The sequence below is a fragment of the Strix aluco genome, chromosome 11, assembly GCF_031877795.1.
Source record: "Strix aluco isolate bStrAlu1 chromosome 11, bStrAlu1.hap1, whole genome shotgun sequence".
NCBI classification, from domain to species: Eukaryota; Metazoa; Chordata; class Aves; order Strigiformes; family Strigidae; genus Strix; species Strix aluco.
In genome coordinates this window covers 23,841,256-23,856,319 of record NC_133941.1, presented here as the reverse complement: position 1 = coordinate 23,856,319, position 15,064 = coordinate 23,841,256, and positions in this window count along the sequence as shown.

Genomic DNA, 15,064 nt, shown 5'->3' with positions numbered 1-15,064 from the left:
ACGCGTGCGAGCCCCGCTGGGGGGGTGGGAACCCCAGGCGCCGCCGCCGCCGAGCAGCGCCGCTCCGCCGGAGCCCCGGGACCCGCGTGGGCTCCTCGCAAGCACCGGGCAGAGCCGGGCGCTGCCCGACCGGCCCCGGCTCTCCCCGGAGCGGCGGGTCCCCGCTGCGCGGCCCGCACCCCGAGCTGCCGGGCTGCCGTCCCCAGCGCTGCTCCCACAAGGCGCACACCCCGCCTAAATTAGGTGAATTAATGAGTTGGGGTTTGTATCAAAGCTCTCGATGCATTTTAAACTCAAACACTTCTCTATTTTTCCAACATCACCTCTTTTAAAAATCTAATAAAACGCCCCCTCTCCCCGCCGCTCTGCCCGCCGCCGACCTCCCCGGCCCCCGCTGCAGGAAAGTGGGGGTGACCCTCCTGCCACGGGGGGACATCATCCCCGCAGCCCCTGCCCTTCCCACGGCTGCGGGGTGTCCGAGGGGGGGAACCAGTCACAGTCATCTCCGACTCGCTCACTTCTCATGGCACTTAATGCTCAGGAAATCCACAAAGTGGTACGAAGAGAGTGGAAAACGTGACATCACAGGCTAATTGGGAAGGAGCATTAGGGCTGAGGGAATAGCTCAGTCCTGAGTAATACATTATGTTTAATGGCTGAGTAAATCTTCATCAGCATTTAAACACGTATCCCTCTAAAAATTATTTTCTGCAAACACCTGGCCTCATCAGTTTGACTATTTAATTATCTTTGAAAGTCACGTTTAGAGGATGCAATTAGGTTTGAGCGAGTGCTGCAGGGAACTGCGCCCCAGCCCCTTTATTCCCTGCCCTGTGAGGTCCATCACCCTCCTCCCTGCTACACACACCCCAACGGCTCTCACACACTAGGTGTCCCCCATTTCTTCCAGAGATCTACAAGCATAAGGAAACCATCCCCAAAGCTGCTATTGTCTTTTAATTTATATCCAATAGAATAGCCCGCAAAACCAGGAGCTCCCCATATGTGCAATGCCCCCCCCAGCACTGGGGACAACACACACCCGAGGGTTACACTCCTCCTCTGTCATGTGCAACCACGTACCCGTCCGTTTGACAGCAACACCTTTTCCCTGGCATTCCTTTTATTTTGCAGAACACCAAAAGAGCACAAACAGAGAATAAGATACACACTGTGAAACCCCCTCTCTCTCTTTTTACATATAGGATTTTAAATATTTATTTATTTATTAGTTTTAATTTTTCCATAGTTGACAGACAAGGGATGCGGTGCTTGGAAATACAAACGAGTAACTAGCCACAAACGTGGTCACATTTCAGGCTGGACAGTATTTCTTGTGACCACCTCTCCTCTGTGAACTGATTTCCAGTTACGGAAGAGATCTGTAGGTTCAGAGGCTCCTTCACCAGCACTGCCAAAAGCATGGTGGCTGCAGCCCCTAAAAACAGTGTCCCAGCTAACAGATTAGTGCAATTATACTTTCCCTTGTTGACAGCATATATAACCATCTTTCTCCACCCAGAGCTGCTATCAAAAAGCAGCACAACGATGTGCACAGGCCTTGGACTCCAGCTGGCGGTCAGCATAAATCCCCCAGTCCAGGGTTTCACAGCAAAACTGATCTTGCACAGCAGGGCTACAACTGGAGTTATGCATGTGGAGCTGTGCAAGTGACACTGCGGGTAACAAATGTGTTTGATAAATGACAGTTAGGAGATATATAAAAGGGTAAGTTAAATGCAGGTGCATTAGTTCAGCAAATAATTACACTCAATGTGAAACAGCACTACGGCTGTACTATCCATTTCTAGATGTAAACAAGTTTCAGACAGGAAACAATGAATTGTCCTTATCACTCTTGTATTAGCTGAAATTCAAGCAACCCCTGCGTCTGTTGCAAAATTAAGGATGCCCTTAATGATACCATATTAGCCCCTGTGCTGTAAACACTTCAGTGTGTGCTTAGGTTATTCACTGTGTACACAGTTGTCTGACTGGAATAGGACTGTTTATAGTTCATAAAATTATGTTAATGACTACATCTGTGCAGAGCTGGGGCCTTCAGTTTTTAAAAGTAAAGTGAAGAAACAGAGTAAAATCCCCACATTCTTCAGTTTTACAGTTAGCCTCCAGTCAGTTTTGGTTCCTAGCTCTCGAGTACTACATCAGATCTGGATGGTTTGGGTTTATAGATCAGCAGGGAGATGTTTAAGTCATTTAACACAATAACGGCTAATTGAAACATTTTATTTAAAAAATAACAAGATGTTTTATACATATTAAAATTATATTAAAGCTGACTTCCCAGTCTCTCACAAGCACCACTACAGCTAGTTAAAACCCCCTAAGTTAGAGAGCCAATTGCATAAAATAGCTTTCATTAAATGCCAAACAATATAAAACAATTAAGTGATGAAGGGTTCCTTTCTGTTAGTTTATTTCTTAAACACGTTTTTGATTTGTATGTGTACCTTGTTTTAAAATATGGGTACAAAAACATTAAAGTGCCCCTACAACAGGGATTAGGAACGGAATATCTTCTTCCTATAGACATTAATGGCCCTGGCACAGGAGAAGGGTCTGCAGCCTGGGCTCACCAAAAAGAAAATCACACCAATCAAAAATACTTCAGAAAAATGTTCTAAAAATGAACAACGAGGTGCCTGAAATCTCCTAAATGGCTTCTATTTTTAGAAGTTTCCCTTTGCCATGCAGACTGCTGCAGATATTCCACCTGACAGCCCAACCGCTCTGGTGTGGCTGAAACCTGCCATCATGGAAACATCAGCTGCTATGGGCTGAGGCAACTCAGGCAAGGGTTACCTGCTGCAAGGAGCCTTCATAACAGAAGGCAATTAAAGGTACATGGGCTCCCAGACATCAGACACTCAGAAACTGAGTATGATTTACCACCACAGGCTAGAATGATCTTTTTTTTAATACAATTGTGCCATGCAGATTAGGATTTCTGTATGCTGCTTACGTTTCTAAGAGTCTTTATCTGTTTTAATCTCCATAGCTTGGCTGAGATTCAACGGATTCTTAAAAACCCATTGTAGGAGCCGTGGTGATAAATCAGTAGATGAGGTTAAAATATTTAACAGAGGTACTTGTGCTCAGCGTGAGGGACACAGGTGACTGGGTAAGGGCTTGCTCTCCTTGCCTTCATCTGAGTGGGGAGCCCTGCCCCATGAAGAAACCCGGGTGCCTTGTGCTGATGTGCTAAATTTAACCAAACTGAAAACAAGGTTTAGTCCTGAACCAGCTGACATTGGCGGCAGTTGTGTCCCTGGTTCAATGGGAGCAGGATCTGGGTTTAAGGGAACCTGATTTTCATGAAAGACAGCAGGAAGCCGGTGCCGCTGGTTCGCAGGTGTATGCACACGGGCTCATGGCATGGCTTTCATGCCATTTCCTATTGCAGGGAGCTCCCTAACTTCCAGGACTACAAATGTCCTGGCCAAAATCCCCCCCTGATGCTGTAAGCCAACCTGCATGAAGATACTGCACGTCCTCTCTTTAATTCCTCAGGGCAGTGCTTTGCTTAGCGTATCCTACTCTGAAACCAACGCAGGTCACAGAGGACCGTGAGTGATCAAGACTAATTTTCTCGCTCTTGACTTCAGGGGGAAACTCAGGCAGGTGGGGATTACGTGCTCATCCCCTCAGCTCTGCCCACTCCAGCTTAGATCCTGCACCTTGCAGCGACCCTGTCATGCTGCCAACTGTCTTTGGATGCTAATAAACTTGCTACATTGCGATACTTATACCTACAGATAATCCATCCCATAGATTCACTTAGGATGGGATGGAAGAGGGAAAGCAAAAATTTTTCTGCAGTTGTCAACTTCTTCCTCCTGTATCCCACTTCAGGTGTAATAAGCATGTTTTTCCTACTACCGTTCATGGATCAGTCTAATTTAGAATGAAGTAGGGAATTGGGAAGGTCATATTTTAATGAAATACTTTAAAAGAAGCAATGTTAATAGAAGTCAATCTGTACACAGAAAGTTCCCCTTGAAGGTGAGATTTTGAGAAATTGACTCCTTCATCATTCATACAAAGGGAACTAGCTGTATGAAGAAATTAATTACTCTCAGAGTAGACTCTGGGCCCATACACAGGCTTTACTACCACCCTGAAAGTTATAATGAACCTAGGACATGCAGGAGCAGATTTCCTCTCCTTTCTAAGAGATGATTAACAAGAGTTATAGGGCTTTCTAAAATTAGCCTTAAGAAAGACCAATGTTCTTATAATGTTAAAGAAAGTGTAATGGTTTCTGATTTTCAGCCTGACCCTACAGGCCTTTCTCTGGCAAAACCTGGATCGTGCTCTAGGTCTTCTGTTCTCCTTGCATGAGTGGACTGGGATGCTCAGGAGGACTTAAGGCCTCTGACGCCGCAGCAGGCTTTTTGTTTTCTGCATGTACAGGAAAACCTTGCTTACACTAAAGCCACCAGCAGGAGATTTGCTATCCACCGCAGCCAAAACAAGAACTGATTTTTACATTGCCTACACTTGCAATTCTTACATCTGATAGGGCAAATTCCTATTTACTACGTGCAGAACTAAATTTCAAACCCATATATGGCCAGGAGTGCTTAAGAAGTTTAAACAACTTTGCCTTCCATACATATATTATGACACTTGCAAATTTTTGGACTCTAATACGAAATTCCAAGAACCCACTGATAGCTATCTGTCTGAACTACAGATGGATTGATTTAGTGTGGCTCTGTACCCTTCTTGCTTTACTCAATAGCTCTTCCCCTGGTTTTCCTTCGCCCCTCTCCTGCCTCAGAGCACCCCCCACCTCTGCACGGCTGAGCCTCTCCTGCTTTCGCTGACACTGCTCAGGGCACCACACGGCGAATTTAAAGCCCCCGAGCACGGAGGAAAGGGAAGGCGCGGAGGGAGGCGGCGGGAGGCGGCGGGGACCCTCCGGCGCAGCCCGGGCCGCGGCTGCCCCCTGCTGGCACCGGGCACCGGCCGCGCCCGGGCACCGGCGGCCCCCCCGGGCACCGGCGGCCCCCCCCGGCCCCGCCACCCTCCCGGTGGGGACAGCCCCGCCACCCTCCCGAGGCCTCGAGTGCAACGTGCTCTCGGGGGGACCCTGCGCCCGCCGCATCCTCGCCCCAACGCCCCGGGAACGGGGAGCTGGACAGAGCGGGGAGATGTTGGGGCAGCGGTTTATTTTTTTCTTGTTAAATACAAGTTGAGAACAATTAGTCAGCTTGCAATTTAAACGTCCAGAAAAGAAAACTGTAGACTAGAAAGAATACTAGTAGAGCAGAAAAGAGAAAGAGGGAATAGCTTAGCCTTTATTTACTAAATATCAGCCTGTGTAGCAGGGGGAGATTCACGGGGGAACCCACTTAATGCCACACCGCGTTGCCAGTAAGGCAAGCGCAGAAACGCCGCAGGCGATGGCCAGGCCCCAAAGCCACACAGCAGGGCAGCGGTAGGTGGGGACCGACCTTTTTATTTCCCTTTTTACAGCTGTTTTGACAGATTTGGTACGCTTCTCATTGAGAGCCAGATCAGCCTAAAGCCTCCCAACTGCCTGACACTTGTACTTACATGACAGTGCTGAGCACCAAAATCAACAGGAAAAAAGTGCAAACACTTCAATATTGAAGACAGATTCAGCAGTACAACATTATTAATGCAAATCTTTCCACTAGTCTTAATAAGAGAATTACACCCTTGGCTTACTCAGAAAAATCAGCTGCAGATCATGCTTATTCCCTTCACACCCCAAATAAAGTTCCAGCAAATGGGTTTTTTTAAAATTATTATTATTCAGTCGTTAATGTCACAAGATTTTGGTTCAAAAAGGGAAAGTTATACTTAACATATTTCAATGAATGGCAACATGAGCACGCAAAAGCTGAGATTTTAGCAATGACAGTAAAGAATAAGAATCAGTGCTTTCAAGAAGGTTTTGTGTGTAGCTGGCAATACCAATACATCTGCACATCCAGCAGTTCAGACGTTGGCTCTTGCAGATCATCACCAGCCTTTGCAAACAATGTGTAAGTACCTGCACACCCCTGCTCAGTGACGAACCTTCTGCTTGGCCCCACAGACCTCGGCATGCTCTGGGGCTGAGAGCTGATGCTTCAGCTGTGCAAAAAACAGGAAGTACCCAGGAGTACCTCCTCAAACCCATGCCAGACCCAGCTTCTACTCCCTCTTTTTCACATAAATCTGCACATCATCTCATCAAGTACTTCTCGGTGAAGCTCCAGGTAGCATTAGCACAGCACTCCCTTTCCAATTCCCGCCCCCCATCAACCATGACAAGTAATTTTGGTCCTCCTACCACCTACCGAAATCTTCTACCTTAGAAGGCTCTGAGATCTCTGTACAACAGGCTGCTGGATCTCCCCAGGGAGATCACATTCTTACCTGAGATAGCAGTTTTCAAAGTCTTTTGTTATTTTTAAGCTCCTACACGAATCTCCTTTCTCCTAAATATATTTATATATTGCTGATACTTAACTTGATTACAAGGGAGGAAGCTGGTCAGTCACCACTGGGATTGTGCCCAGTGACTGAAAACTCTCCCACCTCATCCTGTGACTGAGCACATACTTAGAGCTGCACCTAAACAGCAGAGACATACAACAACCCTGTCTGTTAATGATTTCTCACTTGCCACCCTGCCTGTGGAAGAGCAACAGCTCAGCTGCAACAGAGAAGTTCACTTTTAAACACCTTGCAGCAACCACTGCACTAACGTCAACTGCATCATACTCAGAGCTGCTTCATATTGAGGTTCTAAGCACAAACCAAACTCAAGAGTGATCAAGAGCTGCGTGCTGTAGAACTGAATCATCCTACAGTCCTTTTTGGATCTTTTAAACTGTGTCCAAATTTCTCTGGACTTTTTTCAGCATGCTTGCTGCTGATGCTCTGCTGAGGGATCAGACTAGTAACTCCCAAGTGGAATCATAGAACGGTTTGGGTTGGAAGGGACCTTAAAGATGACCTAGTTCCAACCCCCTGCCATGGGCAGGGACACCTTCCACCAGCCCAGGTTGCCCAAAGCCCCGTCCAACCCAGCCTTGAACCCTTCCAGGGAGGGGGGAGCCACAGCTTCTCTGAGCAACCTGTGCCAGGGCCTGACCACCCTCACAGGGAAGAATTTCTTCCTTAGATCTGATCTAAATCTGCCCTCTCTCAGTTTAAAGCCATTACCCCTCATCCTACCCCTACACCCCCTGATCAAGAGTCCCTCCCTATCTTTCCTGTAGCCCTTTTAAGTCCTGGGAGGCCGCTCTAAGGTCTCCCCAGAGCCATCCCTTCTCCAGCTGAACACCCCCAACTCTCTCAGCCTGTCCTCACAGGGGGGTGCTCCAGCCCCCTGAGCATCTTCGTGGCCTCCTCTGGACCCGCTCAAGCAGGTCCGTGTCCTTCTGATGTTGGTGCCCCCAGAGCTGGACCCAGCACTGCAGGGGGGGTCTCACGAGAGCAGAACAGAGGGGGAGAATCCCCTCCCTCGCCCTGCTGGCCACACTGCTCTTGGTGCAGCCCAGGACACGGTTGTCCTTCTGGGCTGCCAGCGCACATTGCTGGTTCATAGTCAGTTTTCCATCCATTACTACTCCCAAGTCCTTCTCCACAGGGCTGCTCTCAATCCACTCCTTGCCCAGCCTGGATTTGTGCTTGGGATTGCCCTGACCCATGTGCAGGACCTTGCACTTGGCCTTGTTGAATTTCACGAGGTTTGCATGGATGTCAGATTAGAAACCTCAGATTGAAAACTCAGGATTAGCTTTTCTCTCTGGAGAACTTACTGAATGACTGGCTTTGAGTCTTAAATGACAGCAATCCTCTAACAAGTTATGGAAGAGCCTTTCAGTTTGACATTTTTATAAACACCAACCTTTTTATCCCCAATGTTTGTTGTTTAAGGAAATCCCTTCTAGTTATTATGCATGTATAACATATAAAACAATTGAATTAATACCATATGAGGGTAGAGGGGTGAAAAATCACGTCTATAGTAAAAACAGTTCAGAAAAAATGCACAGCTGAGATTTAAGATTGCCTATAGTGACTTTGTATTTTGTTTAGACATTGGTGTTAATACTTCATACAGATTATGTGCAGTACAGATTACAACAGTATGTGCTATGTCTTGTATAATTTATGAACTATTAAACTTAATTCTTACATTTTGGGGTTGTGAGTTATAACTAAACATAATCTAAACTACCAGCAAATGCTGTTGGGAGGGGAAGACAGACCCAAAGCCAAATACTTGCACACTCACCCTCAGCAAGCTGAGAGCTCAAGCTTTACAAATTTAAATATCTTTTAAGTTCTGCACATGCATAAGCTATACTGGTGGAGTTCCAAGACAGGGATCATCTGGGTGGTTTTGTGCTGTAGGTGAGAGGAAGACCTCGGCAACTGAGGAAGGCAGTGGGGAAACACTTCTGCTTCCTCAGAACTACAGGGATGCCAGAGGAAGGGCTAATGGTTGTATGACACTGAGTTATGTCAGTCCATAAAATCCACAGGTAGCCCAGCAGTGTTGACTACAAGTCTGCACTGCCCTCAAAAATGGAGTTGCAGCTTCTTGACCTTTTTTTATTACCTAGCTCAATTAGACACCAATACACTTGTGACAGCATGGAGCTCAGAGCAGGCTGAGGTGTAATGTTTACCCCGCTCCTCTCCCAGATTTACAGTCCACACTGAGCTCCACACTGGTGCAGGTAAGTACAGGTACTGCCACTGTACCTGAGCTGTGAGTTCAAAGCCCCTTTGCTGTGTCTGTGTACGTAGCAGGCAGCGTGTGAGCGAACAGTGACAGAGGCCGCTGGGAAGAATATAAGGAAATCACTGTGCAAGTCATTAGGGGAGGGAAGAAGGGATTTATTAACAAAGATTAAATGCTGGTTTTCCTTGGCTCCTATGTCAATGGAGATTCTCATGTGCAACCTGTAACTCAGATATACTATCCTCCCATAACTCACATACTGTCTTTTGGGAATGCTGGGCTATCTCTCTCCCTTAGCAGCTACAGCCTTTTGTGATAAGCAGGTCCTCATCAGAGATTATACAATTAGGTTTAGAAACAGACTTTTATTGCAGGCAGCTGAAAATTAGTATTTATCGAGTAAAAAGGTCTTGTGGTTCCCTCATCTCAGTTCTCATATGTAAATACTACCTGATGCTAGACTGCCCAGACAAAGTTTTGCAGGCAAACACCTGCAACTATTTTAGTCTATAGGCAGAACCTTGCTGACAGTCACCGCTTTGCAACAAAGAGCACCAGGAAGAGCTGGCTGAGGGTCCCCACTGTAGATGTTCTAATGATACGGTAAAGCTGTGCTGTTTTATTTGGGCTCTCAAGAACAAGTGATATTTCTCACTCCCATGCCTGGAGTTTACACAGCAGCATTTAAACAAACAGCTTTACGGGGAGCAAGGATGAACCCAAATAAAGAGTAAACCTGGAAATCCTGAAGAGCTAACAGAAGGTGACACTACCACCCTCCAGGTATGTCGGAAATGGTGGTGAACACACTCCTCCTCCAGCTGTAGGCAGCTGCTGAGGTAGCCAGCCACTACCTTCTCCCTTGCTTATAGCTCACTCATCTCTCGTCAGGGCTCAGAAAAAAACAAGTCTTGGCCAGATGAATCTCTTATTTCTCATGGATACTCAGCATCTGGGGCTCTATCCAGCAGCTGAATCACCATAAGGACTTCTGCAAATCACACTTTTCAATAAATTCTATTTTAATTTGACACGTTTTATTGTTTACAAGGTTTACTGGGGAGATGAAACAAAAGTTAATTACATCAACTGATACATCAAGAAAATGGATTGATTTGATATCCCCTCCAGATGGGCTTCCTTTGCGTGGCAGTGTGCATACCACATCTTAAAGAAAGGAGACAGAATACATTAGGAAGGCACATTTGAGCCATCAGACTGACACTTCTTTATTACAGTGTATTTATTTTTTATCATGTGCTTTGACAGAAGTCTCATAAAGTGTTATGCTCCTTCTGTAGGGTCAAAGTCTTGTGACCTTCCATGATTTTAGAGAGAAGGAACATAATTTTAGAGGGCATGTTTATTATTTCTGTAAACAGTCTGTTTTCCATGCCAAGAGAACAGTTTTTCTGTATGTACTTAGATGACAGCTCAACTTTACTGGCTCACTTTCCTGACCAAGTCTTGCCTGCCAAATGGTTTTGATCATAGTCTGGCAAACAAAACAATATGAATAGTAGAGCTGAGCAAATAATCGCCAGAAAACTGCTGATTTTTTCAAACCTCTTTTTATTGCTTCCATAATATCCCTGAATCAAATGCGGTTTCCTTGAGTTCAATTACAATTTTAAAGCACCCTATTTTTTACTAAAACCAAAATAACTCAACTCCGTGGAATCAGAAAAGCCACTTGCAAGACAGTTGTGACAAGGCAGGTCCATCACATTGTGTTGCTTACATTCCCAAAGAACCAAGTGTCCATGCTGTTCCAACATGAATGCACATGTTTGTCAGTTTAAACTGTGGACAGACAGCTTCCAAATCTTTTTTTACTGGCACAAATGTTCATGGATGGTAGACAAGACCACAGCCAAAACAAATTTGTTTTAAAATCTGAATAGTCCACTTTTGCAATACATACTGATTTCTGATAAATGCACCAAAGTAACTTATTTTCCCTTAAAACGGTGAAGATGTATTTCAAATACACCTGTATTCATGCATGACGTGATGCTCTGTTAATAAGGTTATTGAACAACATATGCTCCAAGTCTTTGTTCTCTGACAGTCCATAAAAACTCTTGCAGCACCCTGCAGACTCTGAGCTTGAAGCAAACTGACCCCTTACCTAAACAAAGGTTTCCGATGTTTCTTTGAGTGGAACAGAGCTCATAAAATCCCTCCATGATGCCCCACTATGATGTCAAGAAAGCCAGAATTACAGTATGTGCATTTGGCTGTTATTTGTAGAACAGCCATCTGGAAACCAGCATAGCTGAACACAAGACAAGCTTTAAGACACGATGACAGTGCTGATGGCACTGAGCTAGACCATGTCATATTTTACTCCTGTTCCTGCACAGTGAACAGCGTAAGAGGGATGAAGACTGTGGCTCACTACTCCCTCCACAAACATTCAATTTCCTCTTCTAGGGATGGGTTTATTCAGGGACTTGGATAGGACTTAACAAAAATCCTAACTAAACATATCATGCAAATTACCAGGCAGCTGTAGCAGGAACAACCCTGCTTCTTAGACAATTTGCAATACAGCTCTCTAGCAATACTTCCATACCTACCGAGAGCTGCCCTCTTCCCTCTGCATACCCAGCTGCAGGCACACCAATAAATTCCTGTGAACACCTGCAAATCTCTTGGTCAAAGTCTAACTCATCCTGAGGTCTCTCCGGGTTTTGTTCAGTGTCTTAATGGTCAGAAAACACAAGACTCTACTTCTGCAGCTCAGTCTTCCTGATCTACACTTTTTGCCTTCTTCCTACAGCAATCTTGTGGCAGGTTGTTCTGTTTTGGCAACCAAAAGATTCACGCTGCCTGACTCTGCTCCAGATGTTTTGTTAAAAAGTAATTAATACTTCTTGGTCTTTGTTCTCTCTTTCCCAACCAAAAAAAAAAAAAAATCAAACTCGCTGCTTCAATCCCTCCTCTTTCAACATGTCCCTCAGGAAGCAGACATTCCATTGTGCCAACATGTTCTCATTTGATGGAAACAGAACTATTATTTAGTTAATAATTGTTTCTAATCTGAGATATAGCTAACACCCATTCTGGCAGAAAATTTGTTGCTTTAATGCACACAGTGGCCCTTAGCAGCCAATGAGTTTAAGAAACCGATCAAATTTTGCACAGATATGATTCTGAATTTTCACTGAGAATTACAGGGAATCTGGCATTTATTACAGAATTGGTCAGAAACACCAATCCAGCCTAATGCAGAACTCACTGAAAATCCCCTTCAACTGAAGATTTACAATGCAAAAAAAAAAAAAAAAAGCTGTAGACTGATGAGCTTTAACTATAAAAAAATTGCCACAGAATTATGACCAGAATGAACTACATCTCACTTAGGATATTTCTTACTAATGCTCAAGGCAGACTGGTAAGAGTGTATGGTTTAAATTAGCTCCCTGCAAACTTACAGCTGCTATGTTATCCTATTAAAATTTATTTTCCTCCATTGTGGCTCATATTAATTTGCAGCTATAGAGCTGCACGTAACTTCAACCATTACAGGCTTTATAAAATGAAAAATATGTAAGCATTTGTTTTAAAAAGAAAAATGATTACACACAGATGAATGATGAAAGCAGATTACTGAAATAAATGCAGCAGGTCACACCTTCACCTATTGCAAAGTTATTTCTTTAACATCTTTCTGGAAGGAGAACACACACCACATGAGAGGGGAGACGAGGGTCTCAAAGTCCCCGTATTCCCTACCCTGATCTGGGAGAGAATTCACCATAGTCAAAGCTGTAGACTTTGGCTATCAAATGTCTTAATGATTATTTTAAAGTATAGCCACTCAAAGCCCAAGACACTCAGGCCTTTCCCCATTAGTTTACCTGTCCTGTTGTAAAACGGCAGGTGATTATTACTATACCTCTGCTGAGGTATAGTTATTATTAAAAAAACTCCTTTAATGAGAAGTGTGGGTAAGTTAAACTACACAAATATCTACCCTTTTGTGCCAGCAAACTTACTCTGAACAACTTTTCACTTCACTTACCAGGCTACCACAACTATAAAGGCCAAAGCACAGTTTTAAGGTCTTGGAGCTAACAAATGTAAAGCACATGAAAAATGAAAAGACAAGTAGAAGGAAATTCAATACAAAGTCCCATAAAAAAAGCCAATTGAGGAAAAAAAAAAAAAAGGGGGGCAGTGAGAATAAGAAACCTCCAGAAAGTAGGGAGAAGACTGGTAACATGGCAGAGAAACATTCACATATGTTTAGAAGAAATATGAACCAAATCCACACAAAACCAAATGAAAGGGCATGAAACGGGCACAACAGGAAGCAGAATTGTATCTGCTGCACTTGTCCTGCTCTGAAACTAAACCCAACTCGCAGTGAGTGGTTTCCATCCTCACGGTGCTGTGTGCCAGAGGACAGGAGGGATAAGTGAGAGGTGTCACTGACAGAGTGTCCAGGCAAAAATGTCTTGGAAAACCTGTGGCAGTAGGCATCACTCATCTGTTCCAAGAAAAGGTGGAACATTAAAAAGGTGAACGAGTTCCAGCAAAATACTCAGACAGTATCTAGAAGATCCACCAGCTTCAGTGAATGTGCATACACTCTTGCTTGTACTTAGGATCCACTCTCCAAAATCACAACAATGACATTACCACATTCCACTGACTTTTCTAATCCCAGAAGCAGCCTCTCCAGCTATTTGCTATTGACATTGTTTCACTACATCTGCTGATTATCCCTTGTAGTGTTTTGTTCCCTTCCCATCACACTGATGTTCATCACAAACAAGACAGATATTGTACAATGTGTGATGTGCCTGCATAAACAGTGCAAATGAAAGGCTTGTAGTGAAAACCAAAATCATCTTTATAAAGCCTTTTTTACATTGGAAAAGAACACTGCTACCCCCAGTGACCAAGTGGGATGTCAGAAAACAAAAAGAGGAATAAAGAATTTAAATCCAGTGCTTGTGCAAGTGAGGTAAGTACCACAAACAATTTGGATGCAGAAATGAAGGTAAATGGTTAAAGGTAAATGTTCCATACTCTTTACAATACCTTAGTTTACAGATTATTCCCGTACAATTACTCTTCAGCTAGCTGCTAGCTCTCATTGGAAAGTGCTCAGAACACCTTGCTGAAAACCACGCTTTATGTTGGCCTAACGTCATGGTGCAAAATACCGCCACATTGAATAGGTGGGATTTCCAAGCCACACAGGAACTACCGAGATGAAGGGCAGGACCTTCACAGATGCAACACATCTTGTCCCCAGAACAACCCAAGGAATAAAAAGAGGGCAGAATCTTAATGGGAAAAAAAGTGTTCTACGGAGCTGGAAAAAGAACAGATGCATCATGTTAATTTGCCACAAGGTGGCATGTGCTGATCTAAAATAAATTCCGGTCAGGTAAGATTTGTAAGATCTGAACAGCAAAACTCAGATCTGGCAGGTTTAGCTTCCCTGGAGTTATTCCATTCGTGTCAGGTTCAAACTCAGCCCTACAGTATTACAGAATCTCATTATGTACCTAGGATTATCATCAAACTTGAATTTACATTTACTGGAAAAGAAGTTTCCTTTTCCCCTTTTCACCCCTTATAATTCTATATAATTGCTCTGACTAAGCAAAAATAACTTTCTCCTGGCTGTATCTGGGAGCCTTTATCTCATGCTCACTCTCACTGAGTTTTCTCCTGGTTTTGGTTCATTCTCTGAACGAAAAAACGTAACTTTCAAAATACGACATTTCTGAGCATTCCTGCCACATGTGTTTCTCCGTACCACTGTCCTGAGGGGGCCCTTCACAGTTCAGCCTGCTGAGATGAGTGGTGACAGAGGCAGACTTGCCCCCTCCACTGTGCATTCCCCTCTGCACCACTGTATGGGCACAAGTGTTTGTGCAGCTGCACCACGAACCAGATCAAGGGCAGGGTGTGGTGAAAACCGAATCTTTTTCCTTATTTCAGACAGAAAGGAGCAAAGCCAGCGTTTATTTTCAAAAAGTGCGGTACACCTCTGTGGTTGTATCTTTACAACAAAACAAAGAAAACTTTATGCTTTGTTCTATGAATTTTATGAACTTCATAAATTCTTTCTGAAGCACGCAGGAAGTTTGTTTATTCATGTAATTATGTAATGATAAGCACCAATTTTGGGAACAGATATCACAAGGCGTGCTCGCAGCTGTGCTCAGCGTTCTAGCCCTGAACACGTGAGAATTATAATTGGTGGCAAAGACACAAATCACACTCAGCAGGACTGAACACTAAATGTGTCTCCTCTAGTTAATTTAAAAAATGAAACTTGTAAACTTCAGCCACAGTTTC